The following is a 20,296-nucleotide window of genomic DNA, read 5'->3' on the forward strand; positions in this document are numbered from 1 at the left end:
TCATTGCAAATACAAATAAGAGGGCGCATAATCTGAGCTTCAGTAGACAAACATGCAGAGAAGAGAGAGAAAGTCAACTGTTAAGAGTAATTACTTTCTATTTCTGTTTTGTTGTTTGATTCAGAAGTATTATCTCATGAATTAAGCTTTGGAAATTAACAAAGACAGGGAGAGAGAGAGAGAACAGAGAGGAAAGATGTAACTGCTGAAGTTAATTTCAATGCTTGATTTGTTGTAGATTTTTTTTCACCCTTGTAAGCTGTTCTTAACAATGTCTTAGACAGCTTTGAATTATTGTAAGAGCCATAGAAAATGAATAAAGGGGGTAAAAGAGCAAAGAGATTGACAGAAGAAGGATTAGCAGAACGAAAGACTGGTGGAGAAGGAGCATTAGCTGAAGGAATGAAAGAAAGGAGGACGTTTTAATGTATTCGCGGAGCAGCTTTGGTTGTGTTTATCACTGCTTAATGTCCCAGTGGAATGACAGAAAGTGAAGGAATGTAAACAGTGTGAAAAGCCCATTTCTCAAAGTGTCATTGCATAAGACCCTAAATGTCAAAGGCGGCTGGATAAGTGGTATTTAAGAAGAAGAAAACCCCTGCCACTCATGACCAAGCATCCAAGTATCAATTTTATTTATAAATGCACACAGACAGCCTGAGAACTTGGACTGAAACACAGCCCCATGAGACCGCGCTGATATGGGGAATAAACCTGCCTGAAAATGTACCATTGGTATTAGTATCGAGATCCAGAAATAGATTTTTTTAAAACACACAAAGACAAGTAAGAAGTGTATTTAAAGTGTATGCACACTCTGCACACAGATGGCCAAAATTTACAACCACAGTTTGGGTGTTTAGCTGACAGTCAAACCCAGAGCAACTTCAAATAATTGCTGCACACAATCATTGAGGAAGCCCATAATTAGGCGAAGGGAGCTGAGCAATAAACAAACCACACAGACATACACCTCATTACCAGCACTGAGAGAGGGGGAGATGTAGCAGAGAGATCAATGCGCTCAGACGAATAAAGAGCATGTTGGTCATACCAATACTACCAACATGAGATGTCCACATAATGAAACGCAGAGTACAGGGAGGAACTGCATTCCTATTGGCTTATAACAGAGAGAAAAAGGGACAGCAGCAGTATATGTATAATTTATATGACAATGGACAATGAATTCCATAGAGGGAGCTGCTTGGTCAATGAAAAAGCAATAAAGTGCAGCAAGCTATTGAAATGTAGAGACAAAACTATGTATGCCTCTTCAGGCGTTCGCAGACAGGATCTCATCTTCACACACACAAAATGACACTGTATTCTCAGCCTCCTGCTACAGGAAGGAGAGCTGAAGAGGGAGAGCCAAGGGATTCACGTAGCTGTGCTGCACTGCCAAGCCCAGGGCTACAAGCTGTGGAGCAAAACAGAGAGGGATTTCAGCCCCCTGCTACTGCTGCAGCACAGCTTCAGAAACCTGTGGACGTCTTATTTCTTACATTTAGAGTATCTGCCAACATACTGAGCCAGCCATGTTAAATCTGTCCCGCTGTACATAGCAACACAAGAACTAAAGGATCGCCTAATATAGACAAGGAGGGATGCACTAAACTATAGGTGAAATATCACTATTGGCAGAAATAGGAACATTTCTGCTGATATTTCCAGCTTATATATCACTAACTATGTTTTTGTCGCCTTATTTCTTGAACTAAATAAGAGCTAAAGGTTCATGTCTGATTAAAGGTTAGTTACGATGTGGTTTTAGCTCTCAAAGTCAAAAGTAGCTTGGTTTTATTGTCACTATTTAAAATAAATTTTACATCACTGAATGTCTATTTTTGAAAAATAATACATCATGCATGTAATGCATCTTTTATTGCAGAAACCAATGTTTCCCTTTGAAACATAGTAGGCGTTCTTTTTTATTTTATTGTTTAGGCTGTATGCAGCTTGTTTTTGGGGTCAGCGCCTAAAAAGTCCCAAAAACCTTCCAGAAAATTGTCCCCAGTGGAAACTTTGTTCTGGTATTGAAATTAGGCAAGTCCATTGGGTACCCCAAACCTGAGATAGGGGACTGGGTAACAGCTACGTGTATGAGAACTGGTACACATATACCATATGTCATGACAGGATGGAAAAAAAAGTCTCTTGGACCCATCCTCTAAAACATACAGAAAGAGCACTACAAACAGTTGAATGTCAAATTCTGGCCATTTTGGAGCACCATCACTGGTGTCATGTCTGAAAGAACTCCACCTACATATTTCATGGGATTGTCTTAACATTTTTTGTGCTTATTCTGGACAAGATGGGTATCTAACGTTGTACTATGTAGGAGTTTTCACTTTAGGGCGCAGTCGTACTTGGGGTCCAAACTGGGAAAACTGATTTTCTTTAATTCATAAAGTGAGCCGCTTTGATTCCATATAACTCCACAGTGTTTATGTGAATCATCTCTAAACTTCACAGGGATGATCACACATTGATCCTGAATACATTGATGCAAAAATATCATTAGTTTTCACAGCATTCCCTTCTGTCAACTGGAAATTTCCTCTATGATTTCTGATTTTTTTTCCTCCAAAACAACTCGAAGCATTCAGCCCCTGCTAACCATTCAAACTAGGCTTTGATTTTCAGTCTGCTTACGGATCATCAGACCTACAAAAAAGCCTCTTGGAGCCATACCCAAATCTCAACAGGAAGTCTACCAGCTTCATCTCAACTATAAAACAAGTAGTTTTAATGGTGACAAATGACTGGTCCATCTTTAATAAACTATTCTGTTTGTATACATCATCATAATATAGAAAAACCTTATTTATTGGAAATTAATTGGTAAAATACCACCTAATTACTGGATAACTGCACAATATTATGAGAAATTACTTCATAATTAGCACATTATTACTAGGTTAAAACTTATTACCATCTATCCAAGTTTTTACTCTGTAAAAAAGCAAGTTATTACAAGGTTATTACCACCTTATTCTCAAGAAGTTACTAGATTAGTGGTTTCCAACTGGTGGGTTGGGACCCAAAAGTGGGTCGTGAGACACTTTCACTGAGTCACTGATGTGTGCCTGGGAAAAAATGTGCCAAGTTGTCTATGAGACTCCATAAAACATGCATGTTTTGTCCCGTTTCATTGTTTTGCTGCACACTTTCTACTGTCATAGGCCCAGTTATGTGCAAATATGTGATTAACCAAAAACATCTCCAAAATTTGGGTCACGATTCTCTTTGAGCAGTTGATGGTCCCATGACTCAGCCAGTTAGTTACTATGGGATTATTCTGAAGTTAATAGGTATTTACTAGATAACTAGAGACCACTAAAATAGGCTTGTGGGTAGCTTTTGGCATGTGTTTATTTTGCCAACTGGCTCGACTGATAGTGAACAACAATAGCTGTCACCTGTCCAGCCCACTACGTCATGTCTTGTCTTGTCTGACTGGCCGGTAATGGATAAGGCAGAACATTTGTCTAATCATTTAAATAGAACTATTTCAAAGGTTCTGCCCTTCCTAAAAAACAGACCCAGATGGATGAGAAGTCGATCTGACATGTCAGCTTACAATGATGTGGCCAATGCTACAGGCACCATGAGTACAGAGCTGTCTGTACAATTGTAAAAAAAAGACCAAGCCCTAACCCTAACCCATTTTTTTTTCCACAATTCTGAAGAGGAAACAGTTTTATTTACCCCTGCAAATTTGAATTGGTCATCTAGCTTTTGAAGAGTTTATTTATTTGGTTGGTCTCAGTGTCATGTTTTTGAGTTTTGGCCTTGGGGCACTTTGATGCTTCACCTGCACCAACATCCAAGATTTATGTGGGTAAACAAACACTCTAATAAGTGCTCAGAGGGAGGTATTCACTCAAAGGGCCCATGAAAAATACAACGTGTGAAAAGCAGACACAGGGAAAAAGACAGTTAATGAAGGGAACAGTAATAAATAGCGTTTATATATGGAGGTTTGAGCTTCTCTTTGCTGTATCAGATCAATGTGTTCATTATCAGGCTGCTCTGTATGCCTGTGGCTACAACACACAAATGCACATGCATACACAAATAAACCCTTTACTCTTTCTCCTCATTTACCCTAATGAAAAAAAACACGTGCACATTGTGCTTCCTCCCAGTCTTTTTCTGACTATCTCTTGTATTCTCTCAGCGTTGATCATGCTGCTGGTAATCTCTCTCTCTTTTACAAGCATGAACAGATATAGACACAAATATTCAGCAGAGGCTCTCCCCTGATTTGGATGCCCTGTAACAACCACTTGGCTACAGCTCCCACTGCAATGCACACGGCATGCTAACACATGCATGCACTCTCAATCTCTGCCAGTGATGCTTTGCAGTTTGCGGATAAAAACATGTATACATAGAAACACAAACACCTGTGAGATGTGTTTGTTGAGTAGTGAAGTAAACACATCTGAATGTAAATGAGGGCAGGAACAGGCTCTCATTTACACACACCTACGCACAATTCTACACACAGGGCTCAGTAACAGAAGTCATCGCCTCGTTTTGGCGCAAAAAAAAACAAAAAAACAATTTAAACTGTTTCTATGTGTCCAGAAATGAGACTGGGATCTGACTTTTTAAACTATTATTTCTCAGCAAAATGGTGCATTTATAGCTACTCTGCTCACAGCTGGTTGTTATAGCCTAGCTCTTGTTGCAATCAGCTTTAGTGGTGATTGCCAGGGCAATGTAGTGAGGTAAATATTTATCTCCTGGTCTGTTAGCATGACTGCCAACAAAGACAACACCTTTTTAACTATTAACAGCTGCTTTGGCATCTTCCAGTCCACATCTCAGCGCTAAAAGTGTTTGACGACATCCGCTTAGATTGTGGCATAACTTCTGTCTTAGTTTTATTGGATTCTAGAGCTGCATTCAACACAATCGACCACAATGTATTGTTAGACCAACTGGAAAACTGGATGGGACTTTCTAGCACAGTATTAGATTGGTTTGGATCCTACTTCAAGAACAGACTATTTTGTGCCAATAGGTAACTTTAAATCTGAGCAGACAAAAGTGTATGTGGCTTCATCCTGGAGCCTCTTTCCTCTGTTTAACCATCTACCTTCTTCCACCGGCTCAGATCATAGAAAACAAAAAAAATAAATAAAAAAAAAATACCATTACTATGCAGATGACACATGGATCTACATTTCAATGTCCTCAGGTGACCATGATCCCATACAGGCAGTTATCTGCCACTTTTTGACAAGGCTGAGTGTTAACGCTGAAATTCTATGGTTAATTGAGTTTCGGGACAGTTATCTGTTGTCATTAGTAGAGTCAAGTATTAACATTAATTTGCAATAAGGCTTTCATTTCCCACGAAGAAATACAAGTCCCTGTGAAAAGAATAACTGAATCACACAAGTTCTCAACCATTAAATTGAGATGGGGCCAGATGGCAGTAAAGAGAGGAGATCCACCACTGACGTCATGTTGTAATCTTTGTTTTTATCTTTTGTGGGTTTTATTAGGGCCTGAGCACAGACCTCAGTTGGAGAAGACTCTCTTGTATATGTAGGCGTTATTATTTTGTCAGAACCCACCAAACTTTACAGAAATTTGTCCTCCAGTGGAAACTGGTATTTTGGTGGAATTGTGAAAGTCCATCAAGCAAACATGACATTGGGGACTGGGTAGGAGCTACATGCATGAAAATCAGTACACATATGTATCATGATCAGATGAAAAATAAGTCTCATGGGGCCATCCTCTAAATTTTGGCATTTTTGAATGAGTCACAAGTTTCATGTTTTAACAAACCAGTCCAGGGATTTCATCTAATTGACCCCAGAATTTTTTTGCTCACACTAGACAACCTAGAGATCTAAAGTTGTGCGAACTGTGAGTTTTCACCATATGATTGGGCTGTGACCAGAGCCCAACATATAAACTAGTTTTTGTACATTTTCTGCAGTGAAAATACAACCATTTAAGCTTTTAGTGCTCATCTCAATTACCACCAAACTTCACAGGGATGATCATACATTGATCCTGAAAACATTCATACATCAATATCATGACTTTGTCTGAGCACCCCCTTCTGGCAATCAAACATTTCTGCCTCTGATTTTTTCATTTTTCCCTTTAAATATTCAGCCCTTGCACACCATTCAGCCTAGGGTTTGATTGTTCATCTGCATATAGACCATCATAAGACCAACAAAAAAGCCTCTTGGAGCCCTGCTTGAAGCCCAACAGGAAGTTGACCAGCTTCATCTCAATTTCAAAATAAGGTATTTTTGATGGTGCCAAATGTCTTTAACCTGTCATAACTTTAGTATAACTGTGATCTTCTGCTCTTTCTTACAAGACAACAGCATCACACCTACCACACCCACATGCAAACATCTCATCATAGCATCCCCTAGTGCCAACAGGAAATTGTCTTCATCCCACTTATTGTGCTTAACCTGTTGAGCTCTGATTTTGGCAGAGAGGCCTCAATAATTGGCCACAACACAGATATGTTTCTTGAAGGATGCTTCACTAGCGATGGTGACCATTTCAATATCTCGCCAATTTGACAGGAAGTATAAACAACTCTCAAACCAAACATCTGATTGCCTTCAGATTTCACATGCAGAATCAAGGTCTGCCCCTCTAAATATTCACTGGTTAATTTAATCATTTTGATGTAGCACCCTTACTGGCAACAGGAAGTGACACAATTCAGCCATTTCTTTGATATCTCACCTTTTGACAAGAAGTCACTAACTCATACGAAATTTCTGATTTGCATCAAATCTCATATGTATGATCAGGGTCTGCCCCTTTTCATTTTTTAAAGTGCATTTAATGTGTATTACATGTTTTCCTTAATGCTAATGCTAACATAAAAAGTCCTATTTTCTTCTCATTTACATGATAAATACCAGTCCCAGGAGGATCTACATGGTTTCTCTGCTCTGCTGCAGTACAAAGCACAGGTTGCTTACACCCAATTATTCCCACACTCCCGTGGGAATAATTTTTTGTTATATTTCTATTTCCTTTTGTCACTGTGTTTTGAATGTCTTGAGTGAAGCACTTTGAATTGCCTTGCTGCTGAAATGTGCTATACAAATAAACTTGCACTGCCTTATAATAACTTGGGTGTAGAGTTGGAGTTGCGCAGATTTGGGAAAAGGAGAAAAGTTATGAAAGTTGTGCAAAGAAGACTAAAAAGAGAATATTTTGTGCCTTTTTTGCTCTGTGAGGAGTTTCCATATTGGCAATATACAGAGAATTTACACCAGACAGTAAAATGCAGTCTGGATATCTCTTAGGATGGGCTGTTGGGCAGAATATCACCTGCTATTTTATGCATTCTCGTTGTCTACAATCTGTCACTGCTAGGGTTAGAAGTCATTTTTCACTCAACAAATCAGGCGAGTAGGTGGGGAGACAAGCAGGTGCAACCGTACAGACCGCTCCCAGTTTTCCTCTTCACTATGGGATGTAAGAGCTGAGCATTTTTGGTACATGGGTCTAATGTTATTCAAGTAATGTGAAGACAGGAAGGATTGTGTTTAAAGTTGGCTGGAATCCAACTGCAATGAAGAGGTGTTTATAAGATCAGATCAAATTCCTGAAAGAAGCACATGCTTCAACATCTGCTTTAGTTTTGCCAATAAATTCCAATAAGGCACTTCTAAAAACCACAGTTTTGTTTCACATTTTCCCCTGAGTTTAGTCAGCTTCTGTACTGACACTAATCTGGACCTCAGTGTTTCCTGTTGTGTAATCCTCTTTTCTACTGCAGTAATGTGCACCAAATTACTGTAAGAACAACAACCTGAGGTAGAGGAGAAAAATATTGAAATCATCATTTGAGACTCATCCTCCTCCCACACATCCTCCATGTTCTATGGTGTTTGTTTTTCATATTTACACAAACAAGTGGAGCATACTGAAGTTAAAACATGGTACTGGTTGAGGTCAAGGTCAGGGCTGTGGCTGAACTCTACTCTGCTTCATGTAGGAGTTCACCAAGGTCATGGCTTTCAACAGAGACAATGGAATAAAGAGTTTGGGCTATTTTCTGCAGCTGAAGATTTGGTGGAAATTCATGTAAATCCACACATAATGCACATTCAAATGGAAAAAGCATGCTACCTTGAAACATGCTGCTAATGTTACCACAAACATGAAAGATAATTCACTGTCATTGCAAAGCTTCTCTTTTAGACAGCTTGCATGGTTGGACGGTGAGGACAAAGACTCAAAGCTGATCACTGTATATGAGAGGGACTGACAGAAAGCTGAAGACTTAAGCCTTTAAGAATAGGGGTAATGCAAGTTTATACAGAGTTGTAAGTTTAAGATGGATTTATGCCCTGGACATCCATGAATGTATCTTTTTTCAGTAATATTGCCCGGCTTGTTTTCTCACTTTCTAAATCTCCCTCTTCTCTTCTTCTCCCTTCGTGCATCTCCCCCTTTTCCTTTCTGCATGTTCCTCCCTCTCTTTACAACCTAAAAATAGTCCAGTTCTTATTCATCTCATACAAAGTAAAACATTTTAAGACTTGTTTTTTTTTTTAAATCTTGATTACATTTTACAGCTCACAAAAAATCGACTATCTCAAAATATTAGAATATTGTGGAAAATTTGCAAAGGTTTCCTGAGTCTTCTTTCTCTTACTATAGTTTGGTACACACAGCTGCAATCATGGGGAAGACTGCTGACTTGAACATGTTCAGAAGACAATCATGGCTGTGGCTTTACAAGGAGGGTAAGCAGAGGGTCATTACAGAGAGGGCAGGCTGTTCTCAGAGGCTTTATCAAAGCAAATGTATAAAAAGTTGACTGGAAGAGATGAGGTGAAGCAGGGATGAGCAACTTTGATTTAGAGGGCCGTATTCATTTTTACAGATTGTTGGGCATTCTCAATTTAACTCCCATGATTATGAATAATTCAAGGAATTAAAGAATCTGATGTTTTCCTGATGTTTTATTATACCAATATTTATGTTTTTAAACACAAGTGTAAATAGAAATTGTTTATTTAATAAGATAAAAAAAAAGAACTGAATCAATTTCAGGCTGCTCTGTCAATGAAGCAAACATAATACTTTGTATTTTACTTGCATATTTTTTAAAAGTGCATTAAGTGATGTATATTTAAAAAATTGCAGCTTATTGAATCTACTGAACTAAAAAGAATGAACTGAATAAAAAGACAAAAGAGAAAACATTTAGGTAAAATACACACACACAAAAAAAATAATATAAAAGAATCAAATTAAATGCAAAATTAAATAAAAAAAATAATGGATTTAAAATATGTAAAGGAAAGCAGAAAGCCAAACATAGATCAAATGTAAAAAATTAAAAAGAAATTTTAATAAATCAAATTTGATGAATAAGAATAACATAAAAATTAAGGAAAATAACATTTTAACAACACAAAAAAATTGAAAAGAAAAAGTAAACGTAAAAGAATTTAATGATTAAATGTCAAAATTTAATTAAATAAAAAAATGAAATTCAAACACAAATAAAAGAACTTCAAAATAAATATAAATTTATTGGAGAAAAATTAAATAAGAAAACAAGAATGTGAAATAAAACACAAATAAAATACATTCAGAATTAAATTACATCAAAAAACTTATAATAAAGTTTATTCAAATTTAAAAACACTTAAGAAATAAAAGTTAATAAAAATAAAACATATATTAGAAAAGATCAAAATAAATTGAGAAAGTTTTTATTGTTTTAATTAAATTTAAAAAAAAAAACTTTATGAACTAATTAACTATATACCAGTAGCAAAAGATCGTGAGAAATGTTTCTTTTTTTCATGCTTTAATTGCAGATTTTGACTGTTTTCATAAGTTTTATAATTCACTATAATTTAAAATTGGCTTCGGGGCCATATTTAATAAGGTGGAAGGCTGCATGTGGCCCTCAAGCCACCAGTTGCCCTATCCTGAACTGAAGGCTGCTATCACAGCAATCTGGGCTTTATAACACTTCAGCAGTGCCACAGACTGATCGCCTCCATGCCGCATTGCATAGATGCAGTCATTTATGCAGAAGGAGCTCCAACCAATTTTCGAGAAGGTCAACTTTTCTGTATTTTAAATCTGTTTTTTTTTTTTTTTGGACTGATGTTTTGTGATATTCTAAAATTTTAAGATAATGGATGTTTGATTTTTGTGAGCTGTAAGCCGTAATCATCAAGATTAAAACAAAACAAATCCACATAAATAATTCATGACAACATAAAAACTCCAAACAGCAGCTTTAAACCAAAATTTTAACACAATAATACCAGCAATAGCTTTAAACTAAGACAGGCACAGATCTATATGAAACAAGTCAGTTTAATAGCAAACCAAACTACGTCAAAGGCAAGAGAAAACAAGAACAGGCAGCCCAAAAAGAAAAGGCCATCATCACAGCAAAGTGGAGCTCTCCCAGGTAACATTACAATCGGGTTGGAAAGGAACAAGTGTGGCTAATTGGAAGGACAAGGAGATGTGTTTTTCCCACCGCAGCACAAGTGCCATCTTGACTTCCCCTTGTTTTTGGCTTTCATGCAGGAGGCTGATCACTAGCATTCAAAACGCCTCTTTAATTTGATACACACCTTTTTGCCTTCAGAGAAATGATGAAGCACACATGGTGCATGGAGCTAGTCAAACACATGGACTCTCACGGCTCTGAACGGCAAAAATGGATCAAACTTTATCCAACACTGGGTTCAAAAACAGTATCAGAGACGGCACAGGAGGAGATTTCGAGTTTGGATTTGAAACCTGTCACGCAGTTCTCAGTATTACGCACAAATGCACATCACACACTGTGTCTTCCCCCAACACAAACACTGGCTCTCTCTGTCACACAGCCTCCATGCTCCCTCAGTGATTAGGAGTTGAATAGGGGAGCTGTCAGGTCATTCGTCTTTTCTCTCCTCTCCTCCTCCGTCTCCCCTATCCCCATCCGTCACGCCTTAACCACTGGCCCGGACACGTAAACAAGATCATCACACTCACACACAGCCGAGGGAGTGAGCGCCCACACGCACAGACATGTGGGGGACGTCCACACTCATATCAGCTACAAATTTACTCAAGCAGGCAAGACGTACCCAAAATAAACACGCACGCCAAACACACAGGGCCATCTTTCTTTTATGGCAGCCCAAAGGCTCAGCTAGCATGTGAGCACAAACAAATATTTACGATGGAGACTCGCAGGAACATGGGGCTGGGAGTGTTCCACATGTGGATACAGGGAGAGTGTGGACATTATTTGGCTTCAGTTGGTTTTTAAGTGCAGCAGAAATGTTTGCAATGTCAGAAAGCCTGCAAATGTGTGAATGGCTTCGTGCCTTTATCATTTCATGGGTCTAAATGCATCTGTTCACATGTCCAGTGGGAGAATGAGGAGGTCAAAGTGACACCACTGATAATCATTTTATATTCTGTCTGGAAAAATAAAGTTTACAGCCCCCTGGCCTGTGCTTCTTCTTCATTCACTCCTCTTCAACACCAAGGTCCTGCCTTTAAATTCTCTCATCATTTTCTACTTCTGTCTTGATTCCTCATGTATTTTTTTCTTCGATAACTATTCATAATGAAAACCCCCGTCATCCAATTCCAATGGCCTTTACAGCCTTGAAATACACTCTGGTAGTGTTTTACCCCCAAAAGAAAGCAACATATACCTCATTCCTGTCTGACTAGGATCCCCATTATAAAGATAACTGATCTGGGCATGACTATTTCATGGCTATGCGCCTAAAAATTAAATCTGGATTCAGCGTTTGACATTTGCCACAGGGCTTTTTCCTCGCTGAAATAAAAAATGTGATTGGTGATCTTTCCAGTAATAACTCATATCACTGCTCTGTGGCAAAGTAATTTTCACCTTGCACTTCATCAGGGGAGCTGGGCTCAGGAATATTTCCACCTTAAATAGGCTCGTAGGGTCTGGAAAAATCCTTAAAAGGTGAATAAATGCATCGAGAAGCTGTTTTCATGGGACTGTCCCTACATGCATCAGTGTACCTGAGGTTTTGTCAGGCACAGCTCATCAAAAATAGTCTTTAACTTCTTACTTATTTCTAGGGCAATTTATAAAGCCATGGAGATGAAAAGATAAATGAAAAAAAGCTTTTTCTTTGGTGCAGGGAGGACTTTGCTTATTTGTCTCAGAACCATTCAGCGGTGGAGTGTGGTGCTGTCCATGGTGCTGAATTCCCCAGCCCTCCAAGACAAAGGATGCAACTGTAGAAAAGCAACAGCTATTGCAATACTGTCAAGTTACACAGCAGATGTAGCATAAAGGAGGAGCTGGGGTGGAGGTGGGATGCAAAAGCAGCTTGAAGAGGGAGCAGGGAAGACTAGGCAGCCAGAGCAGCTTAAAGATGGCGGCATGAGTACATTTAACCATAAAAACCCTGGTGTGTTGTATAGTTTCAGTACTAACATATGACTGTACAAATTCCAACAGCACACCTAGACTTGCCTCAAGGCAAACCAGTGTACCTTACCACACCATTTGAAAACCACTGTCACATACACACCCCTCCAAAAGTATTGGTACGATGCGGCTAATTCCTTTATCTTTGCTGTCGACTGAAAACATTTGGGGTTGACATTGAAAGACAAATATGAGACAAGAGATCAACATTTTAGCTTTTATTTACAGATATTTCCATCTGGATGTAAACTTACAAGAGAGCACCTTTTGTTTGAGCTCAACCATTTTTAATGTGAGCATAAGTATTTGAACATTTGATTTATGATGGAATTTGCCTAAAAAAAATTCTGGGACAAAGTTTTATTAACTGATGAGACAACGATTAACCTTTACCAAAGTGATGGAAAGGCTAAAGCTCGGGAAAGAAAGGATCTGCTCATAACCCAAAACATACAAGCTCATCTGTGAAACACAGTGGAGATTATGTCATGGCTTCTTCAGTGACAGGCTCATTAATCTTCATTGATAATGAAAATGACACTGCCAGAACAACAGAGGAGTTCACCCAGGGCAAGAAGTGGAAGATTTTAGATGGCCAAGGCAATAAAAAAGACTTATACCCTATAGAGCGTGCATTTTACCTGCTGAAGAGGAGACTGAATAGAGTAACCCCCAAAACAAACAAGTGAAAGAAAATTTATGGTGAAAGCCTGGAAAAGCAAGAATGCAAAAGTTTGGTGATGTCAGTGGTCACAATCTCAATGCAGTTATTGGTAAATATCAAGTCTTTCTGTTGCAATACTTTTGCTCACCTAAAGATTTGATGTTCTGTTACAAATGCTATCTTCTAGGTTGTGTCTCAGATCCAAATGTAAATGCCTGGAAATTAAAGCGGAAATTTTGGTCTCCGTCAAACTCAAATGTTTTTAGTCTACAGCAAAAATAAAGGAAATAAAGGAATGGGCTACACCGTTACTTTTGCGGGGGACTGTATCTCCAGCTTACAGTCTTCAAAATAAAGACTTTTTTAAACCTTAAGTAGAACAGTAAATAATTCTTTTTTTTTTGCTTTCAGGGGAAAATGCTTTTCACTAAACCCAATTTGCCTCAACAACTTACAGAAAACCCATTTAGTGTGAAAGCACGAACAGACTGTCAGTTTCTTCTCTAACAGCGGTCTGAAAAGCAAACGCTTCACAGCAACAAAATATTGTTGTGGTTTGACTTAAAGGGACTGACAGTTTTCCTCAAATGCTCTGAAATATTGCTATAGCTGTAACCACTTACATGTCAATCCCAGACAATTTACAAGGGTTGCTGAAGTTCACACGGTTCCCTGGGGACCAGCTAAAACAGTGAATAAAATGATAAGGCAAGGTGATAAAAGCGGAAACAATAAAAGGTAAATTCCCAGAGAAGACGCAAAATAACCTACTGCATTTTTAATTTTCCTGAAAGAGTCATGCTGCTCCTCTACACCCAGGGGAGATACATTCACCGCGAAGGACGACTAGTGACTCAGGCTCATCTGTGATCAACAAATGGGGCTCTGAACGAGCCAAAAGGAGGCCTTCTCAGACTCTCTGTGAGACCCTGGGATGTGAGCTTATTAAAACAGATAGCTGCTTAATGGTATTTTGGGAATCCTTAAGCAGTAGGCTGGTGACGCATTAAATGACTTGTGATGTACTCCAAACCCACAGAGTGTACCGTCTTAGACTGATAGCAGCTGTTTGGTCGTCTGTGCTAATTAAAACTTGTCTCATAGTCTGACACAAAAAGGCCTTACATTTAAATAGAATTTTTGTTTTTGGTAGACACAGGCAGTACTGACACCATATGGGATGCTTTCTTTCCACTATAAAGTAACAGACTCCACACTTTTGAGTTTCTATTTGCTCGCCCTCCAAAGAAATGCGTACCTCTGAATCAGCGGTGCTCCAGACGATTTTGAGACAGCATAAAACAGTAGGGGATCTTCAGCCTTTTAAAGCCTGGGGAGAACATTAGGAATTCATAGCTTCACTCTGGGATTCCAGCTCAATAAACCCTATTACTACCCCGATCACATGGACACGCACCAGAAGCAGAACTGAAACCCATTTGGTCTTAAATCATAGGATAAAACGATATTCTGCAACAAAACAGGCCTGCTGTAGAGATTACAGAAGAGTTTCAGCTCTGCATCTCCTGGCGCTGTGATGAAGTTCATTTGGATATACATGCTGGATCGTTTGAGTCTTAAAATTACTGTCAGTAGATGAGCTCCAGGCGATGGGATTTGATGAAAGAAAGTTCTAATGGCAGCTCTTTTGATCGACTCTTACTCATGTCAATGGATACTTGTTGACCTGTCAAAAATAAGAGTGTTGGAATTTAAGGGTTGATGTGTAGTTTAATATCTTCTCCAGCAGCAGCAGCACAGCAGCAGCTTCTCACCCATGTGTTATGAATGTTAACTCAAGCAAGGTCCTCTTGTGTATTTTTAATGAACAAACTTGCTGGGATGGGCATGCTGGGATAGATTAAAGTTTCTGAAAATGTTTAGAAAATCAGGAATATAAGATGAAATTCATGGTCTTGCACTGAAAACTCCTAGCGTGCAGAGAATCTGAGGTTGGAGGACAACTCAAAGGTATAATATATGACCTTCTGATACAGGGGATACCACTTTAATATCATCACTCAACCATGCTGTTCCCTCAGTACAAAGCAGATGAAGCTGTGACGACTCTGTTATCCATGACTTCCTCATGCTGCTAGCATTGTCTCTTAATAACTCATGTACTTTAGCTTACTGATAAACCTTTATTTGACGGCAGCTGAAATTGAGTCGCTGGTGTGAGATTCCTGGAAGTCTGTAGCATTCACTCTACGGTAACTACATAGCTCCTGGTATCTGCAGTAAAGCTAATCACTTTTACATTCATTAACTCTGCTGATAAATCATCTCATATGTTCTTGTCGGGGCCAAACACAGCACCTCAAGAAAAATAAGAGTGTTATTAATTTGAGTCCATCGCTGGGAGTCCCATGAATTTTTACAACACCGTCATCACCGGCTTAAACACATACGAGGTATGGCTGAAAAATAATGAAACTGTGCTTATGAGGATAAAACCACATGGTTCACAGTCCTAACCTATTCTTGCTGCTTTTTAATGCTAATTCACTACCTTTGATTTTGTAATACTACAATATAACACCTTACCACAGAAGGTAAAAAAAAATCTAAATTTTATGCCATATCGCCCAGTTTCATTCATTCTCCTATAAGTTGGCAACTAAATTAATGCTCTTGTTCTGAATATTTCACATAGGTTCTAGACCTAACATTTAAACAAAAAGCAAAACAATTACACTGCATTTTGGTATCTTAAGATGTAATGTTGCACTCTAAATATCGTCTTTTCAATTCATACACCACTAAATTTTTATATAAAATGAACTTTTACCTGTTTTACCCTGTTAAGGATCATAAGAGAGGTTACAGAGGTCAGGAGCAATGTAATCATTGTAAAGCAACAGGAGGCCTATCTAAATAGACTTGGTAAATGGACTCAAGCTTGCATAGCGCTTCTCTAGTTAGTTGACTGTCACACCTATTCACACCCACTCACCCCACATTCATACACTGATGGCACAGGTTGGCTATAGAGACAGGCCATCACTATTTGCCAATTCATGCGCATCCTTACACATTCAAACGCCACCAGTGAAGCAGTTTGACAGAATTGGTGTCTTGACCATAGACACATCGACATGTGACTCCAAAAGCTGGGATCAAACCCACAACCTTCCAATTGTGAAACGACCAACTCCACCAACTGAGCCACAGTCTCCCCCTTAAACCTAATCTCATCCCTGGATATATCTGTTTGAATAGTGTGAATGGTAGTAAAATAATAAAAGAAATGAATGGAGTTATAAAAGACCAGTAGACCAGTATTTCAACATCAAGCTGAAGGACATAAAAAAGAATGTGCTGCAGAGAGAAACAGGAAGAATTATCAGCTTTTACAGCAAAAAATAAATAAATAAAAAAATAACCACGGCACTAAAAATGAGTTGTTAAGTTATGACCTTCTACTCACATATCGTCTAGTCGTATAGAAACAGTCCACTGCTCACAGAATAACCCATTGTCAGGATTATGTGCAAGTACTGACTGAGAACTATTCAGAAACATTCAGACACACAAAGGACACGAATCCTTGGGTTATCAAAAAGGAAGGCTAGAATAGGGTAAAAATGAAAAATGCAACCTGATATTTTATAATTCTTTAAAAACATTCTGTGGGCTTCATTTCTCCATTACATGGGAAAAGTCAAAAGAGACCAGATGTATTGATCAAGTACTGGCTTCTCAAGCTTCTTACATGGGCAAATGAGCCAAGCAGCAAAATCACTGTAGTCACATTACCATCATCAGAATTAATACTGACACAGTGTCTGTATTGGTCCACATCACACACTGTCAACTTACTCCAACAGCATTTAACTTAAAGTGTAATTTAAAAAATACACTTAGGGAGTAAAATTAGTGTAATACTTATATACTTGACACGTTGCAATGCACCTTTCCTAACATAGAAATGGCTTTTTTGTATTGGACAACCATGGCAAATCCAGATCGCTCCTTGTAAGGATAGAGTAAAGAGACAGCTGCAGGGTTGAGTAATTCAGTTTGACAAGAATCAGCACAACTCCACTCGCCACAGGCTTATGGTCAGTAACTCAGTGGATAACTTCACTCATGGTTCAGAAGTGTAACAAAAAATGGCAAAAATCCACCACAAACATGAGCAAAGAAACCTCAGTAGAGATCACTGTGGAGCAAGCAACAACCAAAAGCATTTAAACACATGTAAATACATCTAAAACTTTCGCTCAAGGGCATCATGGGAAAAATCAAACTCACCCATAGATTTAAAATGGCAGTTGGCAAAGCTTATAGCAACCAACTCTCTCTATAGAATCGCATCAAAGCTGACAGATCTGTAAAAAAAGGCCATTTAAACCTAAGTAGAGTTAAAATTACACTTTAAGTGTTAAATTCAAGTCTGAAATATTAAACACTGAGATTTCAACACTCCTGTCTTTGCTGTGCAGGATTCTGTTAGTCAGACATCTCTGCAAGCAGATCAAAGTAAATGGCGTCTTCCTTATCACACTATAAAGATGTCTGTGGAAAAAATCTTTTCAAACATTTGCTTTGATTCACCATCTTGATAATGGCCTTAGTCTCACACGATGTCATCTTTGTATCAGTGGCTACTATTGGCGGTGAAAAGATGATTCATCCATATACCCGCAGTAATAAATACTGAGCCAAGATAGCCGTACTCATGTTTAAAAAAGATCACCAAAATAGAAATGTTGACTCAACCAACACAACCATGTTTAATCCTTCTATTCCATCTATGGCTCAGCAGGATGCGTTTAATCCCAAAACAACCATAGTCTCTATTTTCAGGGAGCAGGGGAGCCCAGAACACTACATGACTAATAGCCGCCTCTTATTTACCCAATGTGCTATAACTGTCTAGATTTTCCTGGCACGGAACATCATGCATTATTTATGTCAATATTTTTACAGCTCCATTCTGGTTGCTTGTGTTTTTCCTAGTTTGTATTTATAGGTTTTCACATTTGCTTTAGTTAAGGCTGTTTGATTAGAGCTTGTGATCCTCCTGCTGCCGCTCTCTGTGTTCTGTTTTATGGGTGCTGTCCATGGTGCTGAAAGAGATGTTTGGCAGAGGAAACTCACTCAGACTTATATAGACCTTATCAGAACAGGTGAAACATGGCAACCTTCCATTTAGTCCGGCCTAAGAGTCCAGCCAGTGAGTCAGCATAAGCAACAGCGGGGTGCTGGCACTTTTGAACAGCAGAGCAGACGTTTATGTTTAGTCGCACACCAAATAAGCCAATCATAGTGCGATTGAGGCGTGGTAAACAACAAATTCTGACTCTAATTACTATCACAGTCAAAAAAAGCTTAATCCCACCTTGCTAGGTGTAATTTTACTGACATCATTAAAGAGCATTTTAGTCATGTAAACACCTTAATCCAGCTCTGACTGTGTACCGGTGTCTGACAGCATTTTGCAGCACATGGCATTCAGACTTCCTGATGACACATACCGAAGATGTCAGCTGCCGAAACGCTCGAGTCTGCATTGTGTTGACGAGCACTCTCGGGGCTACAAAACAAACTTTGTGTGCTTCAAGTGCAATTTATAAAGTGGCATTGCTTTGTTTGGGGAAAACATCTTTGAACATGCTCAACTGTGCTAAAAGCAGAGTTTTTACTGCAGTGTTCAAAGAAAGATAGCCACAAGGGCAAATCATAGAATTACAGTGACAGCAGGAAAGGCAGTGCATGCATGCAGAGCACAAATTGGTATTAATATTACAGCTTAGCATGCAGACATTAAAATATCTTCACTGGACAAGAAAATCTCTTTTTTGGGTAACATTTAAGACATGGGCAAAGAGAGTGGGGGTGAGCCTTGGCTAGTAATTTCGAAGTTGATTAAATTCAGATTTTCTGATTGAGACCTATCCGCAGAGACTCAGTACTGTGATGGCAGCTAAAAGTGCATCTACTAAATACAGACTTAAAGGGGTTGAATTTTTATGCAATCACTTATTGTACATCACAGAATTTTAGCATTAGCTTGGTTTGCATTCTACTGAAAGGTGACAATAGGTAACTTTAAATCTAAGCAGACAAAAATGCATGTGGAGTCCCCCAAGCCTCTATTCTATTTGTCATCTTCATCCTTACAGAACATTAAGACAATGTAAAATTACCATTACTATGCAGATGACACACAGCTCTACATCTAAATGCCCCCAGGTGGCCATGGCTCCATGGAAGCTCTGGGTAAATGCACTGAAAAAAATTATGAGTGGATGTGCCATAATTTCTGTAAGTTAAACAGAGAAAAACTGAGGTGGTTATTTTTGGAGCCAAGGGGGAAGGTTTAAACTTCAGTATGCAGCTCCAGTCACTACAGTTAAAACACTGACCAGGCCAGAAATCTGTGCGTCATGGATTCAGACCAAAAGTTCAAAAACCACATAAAAACAATTACAGAGTCAGCTTTGCCAATGTATTTTTGATGTCTTGAGCAGTGGTTCCACCTGGCCTAGCCTCTAGAACCACCACATGTTCCATATTACAAATGGTGACCAAAATTTCTGCTGAATTTGTGAATCATTTGGATTTAAAAGATGGCGCTGTTTGAACCTATATAGAAATGTGACAGGACAATGGCACAGGAAAATAAGACATAAAGACTAAAGAATCCTCAAAGTATTGTAGAAATCTCCCTTTGAAAATCCCTGAAATACTACAGGAGAAGAGTGCTGAAACTTTCTGGGAAAAGTCCTGAAAGTCTTTTATTCCTTGCGAAATTTTCTTAAAATTAGGAGGAAAAGTCCCAGAAAAGATTAGCAACAGTTCAAGGAAAATGCCCAAAGAGAACTCCCTCAAAAAATGGAGGTAAACTCTAAATTTGGGTAAATTCACAATAAAAAATTTCTTCATAATTCAGGGTAAAAATGCACAAATTTAATCATATCCTTTGCTGCCCAGAGCTTAAACCATTGAACAAAAGCACTTAAAAGACCCTTAGACAAACAGTTACCCACTGAAAACAGCTCTACAACCCACCAGTTGAGAACCACTGGCCTTGAGTGAAGGTAGCTTAAATGTACTATACCAATAGACTTGCCTTGCCTATTAACCAGTCATCAGCCAGCCTTGCTGGTTAACATCTAAATGCTGGTTACAGATTGCTCTAATAGATTTATATA

The 20,296-nt window shown here is 38.6% G+C and overlaps 1 protein-coding gene across 5 annotated transcripts in view; it reads right to left on the bottom strand.

Moving 5' to 3' along the window:
- The window catches only part of LOC121504157 (pyruvate carboxylase, mitochondrial-like), a 465,432-nt gene that overhangs the window by 103,402 nt on the left and 341,734 nt on the right, over positions 1–20,296 (bottom strand). The gene's annotated exons all lie outside the window — the stretch shown is intronic.

The sequence above is a fragment of the Cheilinus undulatus genome, linkage group 22 (genome assembly GCF_018320785.1).
Source record: "Cheilinus undulatus linkage group 22, ASM1832078v1, whole genome shotgun sequence".
Classification (NCBI taxonomy): domain Eukaryota; kingdom Metazoa; phylum Chordata; class Actinopteri; order Labriformes; family Labridae; genus Cheilinus; species Cheilinus undulatus.